Source organism: Tenebrio molitor, chromosome 6, assembly GCF_963966145.1.
Source record: "Tenebrio molitor chromosome 6, icTenMoli1.1, whole genome shotgun sequence".
In the NCBI taxonomy this organism is placed as follows: domain Eukaryota; kingdom Metazoa; phylum Arthropoda; class Insecta; order Coleoptera; family Tenebrionidae; genus Tenebrio; species Tenebrio molitor.
Window position 1 is genome coordinate 17976646 of NC_091051.1, and position 18689 is coordinate 17995334.

General features: G+C 35.6%; 3 long non-coding RNA genes across 3 annotated transcripts; 2 read left to right on the forward strand and 1 right to left on the reverse strand.

Annotated features, from left to right (window-relative positions):
- The first annotated feature begins 2148 nt into the window (after positions 1–2148).
- LOC138133758 (uncharacterized) lies at positions 2149–9768 on the forward strand. The gene is made up of 3 exons (XR_011160505.1): positions 2149–2311; positions 2471–2587; positions 7648–9768. It is a non-coding gene; the product is annotated as an uncharacterized lncRNA (long non-coding RNA).
- Positions 9769–10226: 458 nt separating this feature from the next.
- LOC138133757 (uncharacterized) lies at positions 10227–12783 on the reverse strand. Its single transcript, XR_011160504.1, has 2 exons — positions 12464–12783; positions 10227–11493 (listed from the first exon to the last, which is right to left on the reverse strand). It is a non-coding gene; the product is annotated as an uncharacterized lncRNA (long non-coding RNA).
- A 4870-nt stretch (positions 12784–17653) lies between these two features.
- LOC138133977 (uncharacterized) lies at positions 17654–18455 on the forward strand. Its single transcript, XR_011160595.1, has 3 exons — positions 17654–17887; positions 17938–18071; positions 18119–18455. It is a non-coding gene; the product is annotated as an uncharacterized lncRNA (long non-coding RNA).
- The last annotated feature ends 234 nt before the right edge of the window (positions 18456–18689 follow it).

The following is an 18689-nucleotide window of genomic DNA, read 5'->3' on the forward strand; positions in this document are numbered from 1 at the left end:
GTTCACGACCTAGTCTTTCAAATATTACCAAAAACGGACAAAAAGGTTAGTGTTCATTTTGCTGAAGAAGCTATTGGATTATGGATTGAATTAAATGGTAAAACATTTCCAACGGAAACATTTTTACAAAAAGGCTGGGATATAATCAATACAACAAGAATCATCGCCAATGAAATTAATCTTTGTGATAAAATTGGTTCAGCTCGTTTTCTTGCCGCACAAAGAAAGGAATCTAATGCTTGGCTTCATGCCTTTCCCTCAAGAAACATCGGTACATTTATGGATAACAAGATTTTACAAATATGTGTAGCAAATCGCTTTGGTGTTGAAATTTTTGAGAAACATACTTGCCACTGCGGCTTTACAGTTTCAAATGATGGCCGTCACGGACTTAGTTGTGCTAAAAATAAGGGCAGATTTTCAAGACATTCAGATTTAAATCAAATTATCCAGCGAGCCTTAAGTTCTATCCACATTTCCTCCTCTCTTGAACCATGTGGCCTCTTGAGAGACGATGGTAAAAGACCTGATGGTGCTACACTCATTCCATGGAGTAAAGGTCAACGCCTAATATGGGATGTAACATGTGTTGACACTTTAGCTGATTCTTACATAAGAAAAACTTCCAAAATTGCAGGATCAGCTGCCGAAGAAGCAAGTAAACGAAAACATGACAAATATAAAAATTTAAAGTCTGCAAATTATATTTTTAAAGCATTAGCTTTCGAAACGTTAGGTCCATGGAGTTTGGAATGTAAAACATTTATCGATTTCATTGGTGCAAAACTTATGATTGAATCCGGAGATTCTAGAGCAAAATTTTTCTTCTACCAAAGAATCTCATTGGCAATTCAACGTGGAAATGCTGCAAGTATGTTAGGCACTCTGCCTTATGTAACTCCACTTGAAGAAGTGCATTGTTTATGATTTATATCTATATGTACATTTAATTATTACTTGTTTATTAAATTTTACTACCATTGAAATAATACAACTTAACTAAATTTGTTATACATATACATATTGCGCTTTTTGTAGACAGAATTTATTTTACATTCCAATTGACACTTAAGTAATCTTAATGTAAGTTTATTTGTTTATTTGCATATTTTTGAACACGTTGAAAAATACAAAAATATTTGGTTTTGTATTATATCTACTGCTCGCAAGTGAAATTCGAACACCCAGAAACAATGCGTTTTTTTAAATAAAATTTTACACACATATTCAAGGTTCAGTCAGTAACAATAACAAGTTTAGAGTAATTCGGCTAACAAGAAGTTAAAAGAAATTAATAATGAGTTGGGTCACCCTGCTCTCGAATTTCCTGTATTCTGCCAGCGCACGCTGGCAATGGCAATGGCGTTGTCTATGAACTCCTCAGGAGTAGCCTCCCATGCCTCTGTTACGGCACCCTCAAGTGCTTCCAAACTTGTTGAAGGATATGGTAAATCGTCGATGAATTTCCCCAACGTTAGCGCTACTGAATATAAGCGTTGGTATAGAATACGCATCCGAATGGGCCTACCTTCTGCTGCATACCACTATTCGCAACGGATCGAGTGGTATGCAGCCTCTCTCTGAGGGGCCATGAGTCGGAGGAGATGATCCTCAGGTAGTGTGGTCCCAGAGCCTTCAGCACGAAATAAATTTTCCTGTAGCTCACATAACCGAGTTATAAAGTTTTCAATATCACCAATCCCAAAAGCTCATCCTCAGGTATTACTAAAAAATCGAACAGGTTACCAGACAGCAATAGTATATATGTCAGTGGTAGCAGTGAGTCTTTTTGTGCTAAGCCCAGAGATTGAAAGCCAAGACGAAATCTGAACTTTTACTAAGATTTTCTTACCAAATTTCTAGGTGTTGCGCCTCTTTTGGCACCTACTGTAAATGTATATCAGTTATTGGAATAATGTAAATGTACATCCATAAACTGAAAAACGAGAATTGTGTTTTACGAAAAACATCGTTCACGATAATCGAACTAGATTAATTCAATTACACTAGACAATTGTGAGTAAACTGACTTTTATTAAAGCATCGATCATTTTGGAATCAAGTAATTTTTACAGTTATTATTATGTAATTCAATTGTTCTTTATGAAGTATACCAACCTTCATAATTTAATTTAACGGAACCTGCCAAGTCGTTACGGTTCTCTAACCAATATTTACGTGTTTATCAAACATTTAAAAAACATTAATAACTAGATACAGCAAGGATTTCAAACGAAGTGTGTATTTTTTTTTAATTGAAAAGTGCATTACCAATGAAAACATGTTAGGTGATTTTACGTCTTAGATCGTGGTATGTATCGTACATCAATAACTGTCGTACATCTTTTACACACTTATATTCCTATAATAAATTTTTATGATTACTAAATCTTCCATTATACTTTAGAATGTGACATCTAATTATTATTAAAAAAAGAACTAATTTTGTTATAAAAGAATATTTTTACAGTGCTCTACCCCAGCTCAGCAAGACTAATGGTCACCCATCAAGCTTCTGCTAGAAATGGAATTATATCGTCCTTGGGTATTAACAAAGAAGTGTTCATTACATAAAATTTACCTACGAGTAAGTACGTCTTCTTATGTTACTTCTAATCTGCCCTGAACTTCCTTACACTTGTACTGCTCACAACAAAGGCAAGGATTATGAAGATTTGTTTTCTGTTTTATTTTCTACTCAAAATATTCAATTATGTGAATAAGTTATTCCGTGTTTTGATGATTTATTTGTACGGTCGACGTCTCTGGGGTTATCTGGTCATTCCTCAGGGGACTTTCTCGAGACCACGTAGGACAGCGAAATGCGGGCGTAGAATATGACTCCTCTCCTCAGCATTCGGTTCTTCGAGAACCTTCCGTTAGGGAACCGCAAATCCGCGCCTCGGCGTCTGCATTCGGACTCCCTGGACTCTCCTTCCAGCCTCGCCCTCGTCGGACCCCTAACATTCGCACACCTTTTTCTCGCCGCTCAGCCACTCACCTCTACAGCCTCCTTCACACTCCGGCACAGATCTGACGAAAGACCAAAGACAAAAGACCAAAATGGACATTGGCTCCCCCGTTTTATACCTTCTCCCCTCTCAAGTGGGACTTTTTTCGGTGATCGGTGATCGAACATTCGAGAACGATTCGATTTCATTGAATTTTTAAAATGTAGCGGTACCTACTGTTACAAACCCTTTGGTTGCAGCCCCGGATTTGCACACGACAACTGTGTAGCTTCGAGGAGGGTGGGATGCAAATAACACATGCGTTTCTTTACAAAAATTATACGCAGTGGGTCGAAAAAGGGGTACAAATTTTGTACGCTCATATCTCCCGGAGTTATTAAGTGTTTTAAATGATTAATATACCAGTGAAAAGTCCAATGTTTATAGAAAAGAAGAAGCCCTCTTCCTGTGCAGAGATAGTCCTAACTCAAAAGTTGTACGTTGTACGTCATAATATGAAGGCATGTAAAAATTCTGGTTTTGAAGATATTTATTATTTTTATCTACGATCGCGTAAAAAGTAGGCACTTTTTGCACTAAAAATCGTTGTCAAAGTTGACGTTTAGAGAAACTGACGGAATCGTTCTCTAAAAGTTTTAGAGCACGATTTTTCGCTTTTATGGCACAGAACTGTCAGAATACAACCATCGAATTTGTTGGAAACATTGTTTAGGTTGCTAAACGACGTGGTTCTCAAACGACTTTGGTTATTCATGAAATATTGAACCAATGAATTATTTTATACAAATTTATGTTGAAACCGATGTGATGATCTCACGATCGTAGATAAAATGTTGTAAGACATACGTGTAAAAAGTTCCTTTATTGCACTCACATCTTTTAAAATACTCCCTCGTACCTCGGTCGTATTTTAAATCCGTTCGTGCAATAAAGGATAACTTTTTACACTTATATCTTAAATAACTATTATAAAATTATCTCCATTATAAGTTTACAGATAGCCCTCCATTTTTATTAGCCACCATTTGTAATCGTTTACACCAATTACAACTGAAATCTTCATGACTATTTTATGTATGTTCAATTCTAAATTTCTAACAATCAATCACTATCTTTATGCAAACTTTCAAAAAAAATTAAATTAAATGTGTAATTTTTTATTGTGTTTATTTTCATTCTCTCTCATTTGCGAGTGTTATAACCTAAATGAAATACACTGCTCCTCAAAATTTGAAATTTGATAAATGGAGAAAAGTAAAACATTTAACATATTACGATTTATTTCACTTACTGACAATGGCCGTCTTTTAATTTTGTTGAGACATTTAACACTAACTTCCTTAACTGTTTCTATTACATAATTTTAACTAGATCAAATGTTAATTTTGGAGAAGATTGTACACTACATTTACAATAAAATTACCACGCTAAATTTAGAAAAAAAATTGTGTGCCTCACCCACATAAGCGCACCGTTGAAGTGGAACTTCTACCGTCTTTGTTAACCACGCGAATTGAAATAATATAGGGTGTGATCAAGAATGACTGAATCTGTTGGTGACAATGAAATTTGGCAAATTTGAAATTTTCCATCAAAGATTCATAACAAAAAAAATTTTTTTTGTTCGACACTCAGAATTTGAGAATTTTCTCCTATGTGAACGGATTTTGATAAATGTCACAACTTGTCAAAACGAAACGTCAAGTTAATTTTAAAGATTTTAAGCGATTTGGGGCCTTTAAGGGGCTCGTTGAACAAAAAAACGTTGTATTGAACTCGTTCGTGTGTAAATTGTTAAATAAACTACTATTTTGTAAAATCATATCAAAATGCCTAAAGACCTAAAACAACAACAATTAATTTTAATAGCTATATTTATTTGTTGCATCACATTGGCAACCAACAACATAACTCTTGATTTTTAAGAACGAATCATGTCATTTATTTTTTCAAAGCTTCAAGGTGAATCTAAATGATTTATGATTTTACAAAAACTATTGTTTGCATTTCGGGCGTGAACAGCGATTTTGGCCCTTTGGCGTCTTATAATCCCTCGGCCCTTCGGGTCTCGTCCTTATAATTCCGCCGCGGGCCAAAATCGCCTCCTTGACGCCCCTAATACAAAAATATCTATTAATGTCGTCTCAAGTTAAAAAATCCGGTCAGTGCCAATTACGAGACGAAAAACACCAGCATTTTTCAATTGATTCATTGCCAACAGACTTAGCCATTATTGATCACGCTGTAACTATTTATGTTATAAGTACATAATATAGGTCTTTATGGATGAGCCCTATAGTTTATGGCAGAGCGAGCTGGCGAGCGAGGCTAATAAATTGGGCCAGTCTATAATAGTATATTATCTGTTAGATGAAATTTCAAATGTCCCGCCAGACGGCGAGGCCAGTGGTCCGGAGGCAGCCGGGGAAACACCGCTCTGCTCGGATCAAGAAACAGCAATCGGGGAGTAGTAATTAAGCTCACATACAGTTATGTTGGTCACCTATCTAAAATAAATTCGTCTTAATTTGTTAGAGACTTTCAGTTAACATATCATACAAGTTTCATAAGACGCTTGATTGTGACACAAGTTGGTAGGGGCATGACGAACACAGTGAGGAACAAGTGTCACAGTGCGTCTTATAAAACGACTGTAATATATATACTATTTTTTCTACTTTGGTCGCATTAACTTCATAAAAACTCAAAAATCTAAGAGATGAGAAGATAGAGGTCTTCTGGCGTTCTTATGGCGTTCTTCGTCCATGATTTCGCTTTTTATTAAGGACTGCTAGCGAAGGCGCAGGCGCGTGGGTGGTGGAGAAGTTCTTTGGGAGTGAGGTAGCGTGCGGAGTGGTACGCTATGGCGCTACTGAAAGCTACGCGTTACAATCTCCCCCTTCAGAACTTCTAGGCATCTCGACAGAGGTTCTGAGAGTAGTTGTAGTGAGCGGTACCTTCCAGAGTCGCCCTCGGCGTCAAATTCGAACCACAGGGCTTAATTGGTCTTCTTCTCGAGCGAGGGTCAAGGCGGAGGTGTGGTACACCCCAAGTGGAATGTCCGGAACCTCAAGAGAAGCTACTTCGTAACTGCACGGCCCATTGGCACAACGATGTTTACCTATTGGGGAGTTCTTTGTTAGGGAACTGCTGCTTGCAAGGGGACTATGGTGTCGGTCTGCATTGTGGCCATCGGAGTGTATTCTTGGGTTTAATATTTCGCGACGAAACCGTAGATCTGGTGGCGTTGACCGGAAAAATACCATCTAGGATGTGCGTAGTTGATGACCATGCCGGCCTTCCGTAAGAAGTCGATTCTCGTGGCTTCGTGTGCATCTGGGATAGTGGTGAAGGTCGTTTCTATTTCTGTTCCTTGTAGCTTGACCGGCAACGTCGCAATCTTTACGTTTTTCAGGGTATTACGTCCGTTCCAGTTGGACCGTGATAGATAGGAACTGGTGTCCTTTTTCCGTAAGGAAGTGATACAACTGTGCGCTGGCGAAGCTTGTTCTCGCTCCGCTCTCAATATACACGGTATATTTGGATTTCAACTGTTGGTCGATTGGTTTAACATCTACCAGACAGAATTGCACATCCGGGACAGCGGCTACGGGCTTATTATTACACTTTTGGGCAGTTTCTCCAAATTACCCCTTGGTTCGGCTGCTTGTGCGGTTCGTTTTGCCTTCTTTTAATAATCTTTGGCTGCGTGACCAAAGTTATGACAATATTCACATCTGTTGCGTCCGTTTTGGTTGTTGGGCCTACCCTTGTCCTTTTTTCTCTCTTGCAACGTACCTTCTACGTCGCATGCTCTGTTAATAACTCGCAGAACGTCACAATCCTTGTCCTTGGGATTTTATCCTTGATATCTTGTCTAAGTAACCCATAGAGGAAATCTAATTGGCGGCTTGCGCTGTCCGGTGACATGATTTGAGCTAATAGGGTATGCTTCTGATGGGCGATGAATAGTCCGGTAGGAGTGTTGGCATTTTGTTTCATCTCGAAGATCATCTGGTAGATCCAATACGCGGGAGGTCGCGGGGCGAACTCATCGTGAATTGCTTTCTTAGACAACCCTAAAAGGGCGATGTCTCCAACCGCTTCATGACTTCGGGTACCTATCTTCAAACCTGGCGGTGCAGTAGATGATGAGTTGTTCCAATTGCTCAGCTGTGAATCACAGCCTGTGATAACCATCGCCTTGCTTTGTGTTTAATGTCAATTAGAGGTTATTTCCAATCATTTTCGATTTTTAAAAGTAAAAAAACAAAATTGTCATGTTTTATTAACCTTTGAACTATTCCCTACTCTAGAATGTGCTATTTATTGAAAAATGTATCATTCTTTTTGAAATTGTAAATTGTTTTGGCTTTTTTAAAGGTTGATACACTAGTTTTAAATCAAATTGTACTCAAACCTATTTAGCAAATATTTCACGTATCTCAGGATCAGCATTCAATGAGTATGTGTAGTCAAATCTGCAGTTTGGCCACTAGAACTTCTGACGTTTGCAAAACAAAATAACCCATAGTATAGGAAGGAGGATACATTCTTTTTTGTGGGGCGTAGCCAAATAATAGAGATTTCATTAAAAAATAATGTTAACAAAAGATGTTAATTTTAATAACGAGTGGTTCCGTCGCAGTTCCTGATACATACTCATTTGTTCCAGGCATGCTTTCGATGAGATGGTCTATGCCAGCCTAAAGTATCTCGTCCCAAGCGTCTCTAATTCGTCGTCCGTTGGGACGACAAGCAGTTATTATTACCTAACCCAACCATATCCCACTCATGTTCAATTGGTCATAGATCTGGGGAACGAGAAGGCCACGACAGCACTGCTACGTTAGTGTGTTGTAGTTACCTTTGCTGAATAAAGAAGCGCGTTGTACTGAGGGAAGATAGAATTATTTAACCCCTGAAGAAATGAAATTACAACCAGCTGTAGTACCCCGGGATTGCACTGTGGCGTTCCAGAATGAACAACAAAAGCCGTCGTTTCCTACGATGGTGCGTTACCCTTATTCGACCATCGTGGGCACAAAAACAAAGAGGGATTCATCACTGGACACCACCTAAAGTGATACTATGCTGATTACACCATTCTACGAGTAGTCTACGAGCAGGATGTCTTCGAATCAGGAGTGGGATTAATATTGAACGATAAGAAGTTAAACCAAACCACCTTATCCTACAATACAACGACGACATTGAGATTCCACGTTTCATAGCCCCTCTAGTCATTGTCAATGCTTCTTGTTGTGGCAAATCTGTTACTTAAAGCCATAACTTCTAGACGACGATCTTCTCGACTCGTGGTCCTTCAAGGACGTCCACGTCCGTGCCGACGCTCATGAACCTCTTCCTAGGCCCACCCGGACCACCTTATTATTCTTGCCTAACTCCGATTCAAATGATTTCTCTAAGTGGCAATAATTCTTTCTCGCACCAAATCATTCATTTTGGCAATAAGACAAATAGATCTCCACATTCAAGAAAGAGAAGAATTGATGATTTTTAAGAAAGAAACAGTTCAAAAACCAGCGCACATGTGACCTTTATATTCTTATGATTTAGTTCCCCTAGTAATATCGGGATATCAAAAATTATCTTGGTCAAAGGTTGTCAAGAATTGGAAAACGTCCGTCACAACTTATACGTGTGACGATTTCTTCGGTACGAACAATTGGCCTACCAGCATAGAGCCAGTTTCGCAAAACACGCCAACACAATTTGTAAGGAATGCATAAAAATCGTTCGGCATTACTGCTTGGGAAGTGCTCAATATTTTGTGCTGTTTGACAGATTTTGACATTCAAAAAATGGTTGACACAAATGCACGATTTAACTTCGACAATTATTTGAAAATCCATGATCACCTTTGACCAAGATTATTTTTGATATAACTACCGGGTGTAGAATTGGTTTACGAGACATAGGATTTTACATGTAAACATAAGGAGATCCAATTATTGGCTCCCCTAATAATTTTATGGCAAAATGGTTAAAATGAAAGTTAGAGAGAATTAAAAGTATTGTCTAATTCCACTCTTTGTTTTTTTCTAACATCTTGTGGTACTGAAAGAAAAGCAAGAAGGGAGTTAAGACAAAAATACTAAAAAGCAGTACTAGCAATGAAATTTGACTTCTAAAATTATTTGTCGGGTGGTTTCACTATTATTTAATTTTCTTTTGATCTGCCCTTCAAATGAACTCGTACAGGACTACAGGACGAATGAAAAGGTATCTTCCATTAAATGTTCAAACTTCTCTCCAATTCTTCGAATTGTTTCTATGGCTGAAATTGGTCAGTCTGGGAACCTGAAGCAAATGTTGCTTGGAAGTTTCTTAAAGAAGATCCTCCATAATACCATCTAAAGAAAGAAATAAAATTTCATGCCTAGTAGTACTTTTTAGGATTTTTGTGTTAACTTTTTTCTTGCCTTTCTTTCAGTACCAGAAGATGCTAGAATAAAACTAAGATTGAAATTAGACCGTAATTTTAATTCTCTCTAACTTTCATTTTAACAATTTTGCCATAAAATTGTTAGGGGAGCCAATAATTGAAACTCTTTATTTTTACATGTAAAATCCTATGTCTCGTAAACCAATTCTACACCCGGTATGTATTTTGTGCTTTAAAAAAATGGGCAACAGTTTCATTTTCTATGGAAAACAGCTTTCCAATACACAATTGAGTGCAATTTTGTTTCGTTACAATTATTTCACCCTGTTCTTGAAAATTTTTGCAAAAATACATCAATTTGAATTTTTCTTTATGCAAAGTAATCGTCACAGTTAGCTTACAATACATATTAATTATGATGCCAATTAGATAAGTACTTTTGGAAATAAACGCCAAAATATTATTTTGAAAAAAGATGTTGAAAATTTGTTTAGCAAAATTCAGGATTCTTGGCACTATTACAATCTGATCCGAAGTTTAACATTTTATATTTCAAATATTAATCTTTTTTTGAAAAACTTACTCAAAGAGAAATTATTAAAAAAAATGTAAAAGGATATTATAGTGTGAAAAAATATTATAATTATGACATATGTAATTACTAATTATAATAGCTTTTTAACACGCCTGAGCGTGTATAAATCGAACTTTTAAAAACGCGCGTTTTTTAAAGTTTCCATGGCATCATCAACAATCCGAGAGGACCGGAGAAACGTGAAGTCTAAATATTAACTTATTAATAATGACAGGAGTACCTTGTAACGTCAAATAAAATACTACTAACAAACGTTTCAAAAGCTTTAATCAAATATTCAACAATCTTAATCTTTTAAATGAATATGAATAATATAGTTGAAATTAAGTGACAGATTGGAAATTAATTTTGATTTTTTTCATTTTCCATGATAACGAAAGGTATATTCATGTCACATCACTAATGTATTCACGTTTTTATTTCCATTTTTTGTAATATTTATGATTTCAAAGTGTACCAATAAAAAAATATAGCGTAAAGTATTCGTGGATAACTGGTCTTTAAAACACGCGCGATTTTTCGGGCACGACGGCGCAGCCGGAGTGTTCGAAAAATCGCGCGTGTTTTAAAGACCTTTTAATCCATCCATCTTTAATTTACTATTTTGTGTAATAAGTTAAGAAAGGTAATTTTTTCCATATAAAATTAGATTTCTCGAGAAACGATCAAAATTGAACTTTTAGGTCCGGTTGTATAAAGCTTAGTTAACATTGTGTCAGCTAACAACGCGTCAAGTCGGAAATCCGTCTATTTGATTGGATGATTCAAATAAAATGTTAAATATCCTCCAATCAGATCGCTTGACATTATGTTAACTTTAACAACGACTTGACATCGCTTTATACAACCGGGCCTAAGTGCTGAAATATTATTTCCGCCCTTGTTCCCACTTTTCCTAACTCAAATTACTGTTCAAATATGTTAGTTTTCCAAAGTGTAGTAGAAAAAATATATTAACAAGAAAATTTTCTAACCCCATTCACTGCAATATATCCATTATAAAAAATAAACTAAAACAAAACAAGACCCTAAAAATCATGTAATACAGCAGTTTTTATAGAATTTCCTATAATTATTAGTAGGATGTTATCTAAGATATTTAAATTCTTCATTCCAATTTGAATTTCCTTGCATGGCTGTTGTTAATCTCCCGTTTCGGTTTGGTGGATAAACAACAATATTGCGGTGTCCTAAATCATTGCGATAAGGCTGCTGTTGAAGAGGTACAGGTATTGATTTAGATTGTACACCACCATTATACGATGCCGACCAAGCTGAAGATAATTGAGGTAATTGGTGCTGATTGTGAGACAAAAATAACCGGTCTTGAGATAATTGGGACGGCCGAGGTAACTGACTGCCAAATGGAGATTGATTTGGACGTAGTTGAGATAACTGGCCAGAGGGAGATAAGTGGGACAGCTGATTACCAAATGAAGATCCAGGGTTAGATAGGTGGTTACCAAATTGAGATCCAGGTGGATAAAAACTTTGATATGGATTTTTCAATGAGGTATCTGCAATAAAATATTGATAAATTAATTGAGAATCGTGTGAATCAATATGTAAGAGTTTTCCTGGTACCGGATTTTTTTAAGGAACAAAATAAAAAAAATTTTGTTCGACACTGTTAGAATTTCAGAATTTTCTCCTGTGTGAACGGATTTTGATAAATCACAACTTGTCAAAACGAAACGTCAAGCTAGTTTTAAAGATTTTAAGCGATTTGGAGCGTTTAAGGGGCTCGTCGAACAAAAAAACGTTGTATTCAACTCGTTCGTGTGTCAATTGGGGTTTTTTAGCACTCGTGGGCCTTTAAAACGCGAGTTAAACTGGACCACTCGTGCCAAAAAAAAAAAACAATTTACACAAGAACTCGTCAAATAAAATACTGTTATTTTCATTTTCATATCAAATTATCATAATAAATAAATTCAAATTAAAGTATTTGTCATGTAAAGTCTTCGTTAAAGCACCCAGTGTCGGACACTTTTAAAATAGTTTTGAATCAAACTATGCAGATAGACCCTTTAGCAATAATGTCTGGTGGAATTGAAGAATTTGGACTGAATTAGACTTCGTTTTCATTTTCTCTGACTAGTTGTTTTTAAACTTCATACCCAAGCTTTTCTTATTTTTTAATTCGACCTGCAAGTCAATTTGTTCATTATTAAGGAACAAGCTAGGTGAACGAAAAAAATTCAAATTTCTAGAAGAACATGTACCACGTCCACACAAAACAGTTTCCTAAATTTACTTACTGGTGTCTAATAATGTGAACAAACCTGTAGATTATACAAGAAATTTTGGTAGTAACTGCAATTCAAAGATTACGCAATAGAATTTGTTTCAAAACGAAATGAACATTCTTGCTTGGTAATCAGGACTTCACGAAAACGGAGCATTTGCTATCGGGCAGCTTTTCATTGCAATAACTCCGCTACTAAGATAACCTCCCTACCATCAAATTATTACTTCTATACTTACCTAATAGAGAATAGGCAAGAATTTGATCTAGACCACAAAATATTAGCAGCAAACCCCACATCTTAACTTCGAATATTTCAGTAAACGTGTTTTCACCTATCAGCTTAAAGTTTTAATTGGTACTCGATTCTTCTATAAAACTACTAATAAAATCTTATAGCTATTTGACTACATATTGTTCACCTTTTAATATTCCATTATTAATACCAAAAGTAGCTACACAATAAATAAAATAACATGTTACCTAATCGTGAACCACTATAGGTACTCGTAGCATCTTAATAATCAATGTTTTGTTATCAATTGTTGAATATTTATTTGTACTAACATATTATCTAAATTGTGAACAAAATTAGCTAATTGGTTAATACAGAATCATAGCTATTTGTTATAAAGAGCGATCAAATTAATTTGTAATCGAGTTATCCATGGATTTGAATCGGTATGTCTTTTCGATTGGAATGCCCAGATCTAACCTGTGTTTTAAGCTGTGTTTTTTGTTCGAGTAACGACATACGATTTCGGATTCATGGATAACTCGATTACAAATTAATTTGATCGCTCGATACAAGTGTCTTATAACTCTTATAAGGCAAATAAGTCACGAAAGAAATGTTTAGCCACTAGAGACTGCTCGAGTGGGCTAATTTTTCTTGAGTGTTCATTTAAATTTATCCTCAAAGTAGGCGTTGAAGAATCCATTGTGAACGCACCACGGGTTACAGATCACGGATTAGATGTTTAAATCTGACCTCAATTTTTGCGTTGTTTCAATTTTTACTCTGCAGACTGACGAGTGGTGCGCTCACAATCGACTCGAACACTCGATGCATTTATTCAATTCACATTTTGTTTGTGGAGTGTGATATTTGTTTGTTGGTGTAAGCGTTTTCAGCCTTAGCTGCTCGCCATCATCCCCAACCTTCACTTGAACCACGATACTTGAACCACTAATATAAGCGCAAGAGAGAAAGGTGAGGTCGCTGGTCGCTGCAGATTGAATTTTTCAATACACGTGGTCTGAAAAGTTCCCACAAAAAGCTGGAAACCTTCGCAGATCACGACCTCGACGCAATTTTGGTCGGAGACACCAGTTTGCACGTCGGGGTTGCCGACCTCAAAATTCTGGGTTTCGAATTATTGTTCTGCAGCGATCGCAATCACGCACAGCCATTTTATTACGTTCGCCGTACAATAACACATTACCAGATGGTGCTCCCGTTTTCAGAACTTGGAAACCAATGAAAATCGAGATCGTGAACGGTCCATTGACAATTCAGATGGAAAAATATCACATATTATATCCCAAGTGTAAAATTTTTTATCGGAAATTTGTTTGCTAAGGAACGAAAACATCCATAAATGAGGTCAGAAGACCAATTTATTAGCAAATAAGAGCACGAGACGAAGTCGAGGGCTTTTCTTTGATAATAATTGGTTTTCTGACCGAATAATTTATGGATGTTTGAGTTCATTAGCAAAAAAAATTCCGATATTAAAATTTTGCACGAGGGGTATACGGCTGATTATTTCCTGAATAGAATGAAACCAAACGCATTATTTCCAATCCTTTTTATTCAAAATAATTTAAAAAAAAAATCAAGTACCGACATTTTTTATCAGATTATTGCACCAGTGCATTTTAGAGACATTTTATCGGGTTATTTTTTGTTTTCTCGTTTTGATTGGTCAATATTTGTCACGCAGTTGGTTGCTAAACACATAAAGGAAATAATCAGCAGAAACAAAGATTAAAATATTTAACAGTGTATACGTACCGATTTTAACATATGGTTGCGAAACATGGACAATGAACGAAACCCTAAAGAGCATAATTCAAACATGCGAAATGAAATCTGTAACAAAGAGTAGTCGCAGGTGCTACCCGAAGAAACGCTATTAGAAACACAGATATCAGAAAAGAATTAAATGTGATTCCATTAGAAGAAAAAATTGAAAGAAGACAATTATCAGGTCATATAACCAAAATGGACGATAACAGAAAAGTGAAAGCAATGCCGAAGGCGGGAAGCGACAAGAAAAGAAAAAGAAGGCGCCCTACAAGAACGTGGAATTCCATAATTAGGAAACTATTAAAACAAAGAGAGAAAGAAAATGGAGAGAAATGGAAGTGTTAGCACAAGATAGAAAGAGCGGAGGCATTTCTACGTTCGGCCTCGACACTGTAGAGGAGGGAGGATTATACGATCCGAATAATTAAATATCGAACTAAACCTGCTTTATCATTATTTCACCTTGTATTTTCATAAACTTGACCTAATAAACATTATAAACTGGTTTTTGTGGCATCTAATTGTGACATAGGCGTAATAATAATCAGTAACTGGCATATCATTAATTTATATAGGGTGATTCAAAATAATTGTGGATAAGTATGGTAACTATGTACGAAAATTTATGTGGCAACTGTGTGGGTGGGGTAGAGTTGACATTTGTATGACATTTCGTAAGCGTGCATTTGATTTTTTTTTTATACCAGTCATTGCACATTGATTTGACAATTTTCAAAATTGCGCCACTATGAACTGTCAAAGAAATGTCAACTCTATCCTACCCACAGAGTTACCACATCAGTTTTCGTACATAATTCGCATACTTATCCACAATCATTTTGAATCACCCAATATGTACTATCGCGAGCAATAAATTTTGGTCGGCAAGATCATTCTTTGACGCAACGGAAAGTGCTCTAATGTAAAACGGGCATAACCTCTAATAAATTCTATTTGTCTTGTCTTGTCAAGATCTTGTCAACTTTTTGGAAATCCCTACTGGGTTGCCACCCAAGCTTCTGACACATCCGTCTCTATCAGCGAAATAATTTTCACTCTGTTAAAATACGATATTGGGGCCATAATTTTGAATGTTTAGAAATAGCTGATTCAGCTTCCACACGAATATTTTCCGGCAACAAATCCATTTTCGTTTTCGCAAATTATAAAAAAACAGTAATATTGTTTATCAACAATACGTGACAACCATATGTAACTAGAGGTATTTTCATATTTGGCGGTGGAAACAAAAGACTGAGAAATGTCACAAAATTGTATTGTCAGTGTCAAATGTCTCATAAACGCCGGAAAAAGGAATGTCTAGGTAAATTTAAATTTTCGCTAAATACACTGATCCGCACAAAAAACGACTCACCTTGAATTTTATTAATATAATTAAGTAGATAATTTATTGTCTTGAATTTTTTTTTTTGATATGTTGTATGTATTGATAACTGTTATTTAAGTTATTCTTTGCCAAAGAATATCCGACAAACAAAACATTAAACACAGCAAATAAAATTTTAATGAAAAAAAAAGTAATTCTTTAGAAAAAATGTTGTTATGAAAAATTGCAAAAATTTTAACAGCATTTTGAATTAGTATCTCGTATTGTCAAATTAAATCTTTTAACACGTAAATCAACCGACAACAACACAACATGGAAGTAGCGCAAATTTTCTAATAATTTATTTAAACAAAGCAATTCGGTTGCCATGGTGACCATAGCACTCCCGATCATTGAAAACATCCCAATTTAACTATAATAAAGAAAAATAAGCACAAAACCAGTCCTAGACTGTGTAACAACATTTTTAATTTCAAGATCATTTATTAAAGGAAAAGTTATTCTCATATAATCAAACGTATTACAAATTATTTCTCTAATTTGGCCATGAATAACTTTCTTATTGTCAATCTGCTGCATTTCTTTCGAAATCACGAACGTCTTTGAGAAATTTAACACTGACAATACAATTTTGTGACATTTCTTAATCTTTTGTTTCGGCCACCAAATATGAAATGATCTCAACGTATCGTATAGGAATAATCTTGGTCAAAGGTGGTCATGAAATGGCAAACAGCTCTCGTAGCTTATATCATCATTTTGTTTACTAAGATATGTGCTATACTGACATCATCAACAATGTGCAAATATGTTATTATTTTTAGAGGTACGAGTACAAGAATAATGAACTGTAAATTTGAAAATTAAAAAGAAGATTAATGACATTTTTATTAGCAAAACAAGCCAACTTAAAGTAAATGTTGAAAATCTCTCCAACTTTGTTCAAAGTACAAGTTTAAGGCCTCCTCATATCATCAAAAGCATTTTGTACCATTTCTGGCGTAATGGTTCCGCATTCTTCAACAATTTTTTATTCCAGTTCTTGCAAATTATGTACAAGAGTTTACTATTTCTTATTTCCTATGTTTTAAGTAAAGGAAACACAAATTAGTCCAGAACCTCTCTGCATTGACAGTGAAATTGAAAAAAACCGGCGCAATTATTCTTCTGCCAGAAACTGCCACCCAAACACCAATTTTCTGTGGATATAGCGGAGATTCAACAAAAATTTGCGAATTATTAGTGTTCCACATTCGCATATTTTGAGAACTGACGTAACCCGAAGACGGAACCACGCTTCGTCAGAAAAAAAATGTCCAGTTTAACAAGTCCTCGTTCATCAAATTATTGACAAACCACTGTAGAATCGAGTCGACTAGTGAAGGGACATTAGGTGGGGATGCGCAGCAACGCTATTTCGTTTGACCTTTCTGTGGTTCGAGCAGGTCCAGTTATTAGTATACCCAGTACTCTGATAGATGGCACGTTTTTTGACAGAAGACAGACACAGAAACAAGTATGGCGGGAATGAATCTGCAAGGCTGCAACGGTTTTCTACATAACGTGAAACAATTGAGATGGAGAGTTTAGAACTTTTCACTGCGTTATGTTTTGGAACTAGAATTTAAAAGCGTGCAATCTATCAGCGTACGGAGTATAAATAAGAGTCATTGCTATTGATTGGATATTTGGACCGCGCAAGTTTCCCCCACCAAATGTCCCTTCACTAATCGACTGGATTCTAAAGCAAGACGTTGGTGGTGGTCGACCAAAATTCCGTGTTTGCAACTGTACTTATCGTTTTGTTGGAGCCAATTTCTTGCAACAGCGCAAACAGGTTATTTTTTAGTCAATTCCCCCATCCAAAAAAAGACGAAAAACGCATTCCAGTATAAATGACCCAGACAACAGCTCCATAATTTGATTTTTACTAAGATGAAATTATTAATAGTGTTGTGTATGATGATAGCTGACATCATTTTAAGTGTTAGATTACGTTAGTTTTTTATTTGTAGTATTGAAATTGTTCTACTTTATTGTGTTTTCAAATTTCAAGAAATGTAACCGCAGGCAACTTGATTTGAAAGAATGTGTTTTCGAAGCGGCTCGCCATGGCATCACACAATTAACACGACCCTACCGAAAACTCAACATTCCCAGTTTCGACCCTCTGGAAATAAGAGAACTGTCGACACATTCTGAGAGAGTTTTAGTTAATATGAGCGAACAACTGACGAACTGCAAATTCTTTGGTTTGAATAATGTGAAACTTGAGAAATTCGAGTTCGTGTCAAAAAATCGTTGTTGTCATGTTACAGTGAATATTGTTTTAGATTCGACTTAGACCAGAAAACAATTGATGCGGCTGCCCTTTTTCCTAAATTTGAAAGTTTTTGTGACTACAAAATTGATGGTAGAATTATGTTTGTAAAAATCAACAGTAAAGGAAAAAGTTCCATAACTTTCGGTAAGTTATTTTACTATTGAACTCACTTACTGATTGCAATATTTTAGAAAATGTTAATAGCTCTTTCCACATTACGTACGACGAAATAAAAAAAGGCACACAAACCTATGTTAAAATAAGAACAAGTACGTGCGATATCTGTGATAAACCGGAACGCATTCATTTTCAAATTGACAACATCATTGATGGTGACGAACAAACCAGTAGTAGAATAAACCAACTTATAAATGACAACTGGAAAGATATTTATGATGACGTGAAAGACGATTATTTACAACTTGCAAATGAATTGTTAGTAAAATTAATGACTGTTTTTTTTTCTAAATTTTCTTTAGAAGAAGCCTTCGATAATTAAAATGATGTAATGTCGCTTTCTCATCTTGTACTAAGTTTTGCAAATTAAATCTTTATTTATTTATTTATTTATTTATTATTATAAACATAACAAGTTTTATCGTTACTTCATTAAAATTATGAGTGTCCTGAGATTGTTAAACACGATTAGTATTCCTATTAAAAATTTGACAATGTACAGGTGGCCCAACAAAAAAGGGCCACCTTAAATAACTTCTGAAAAATGTACCTATCTTTTTGGAAAATACTAAAACATGTCAGAAG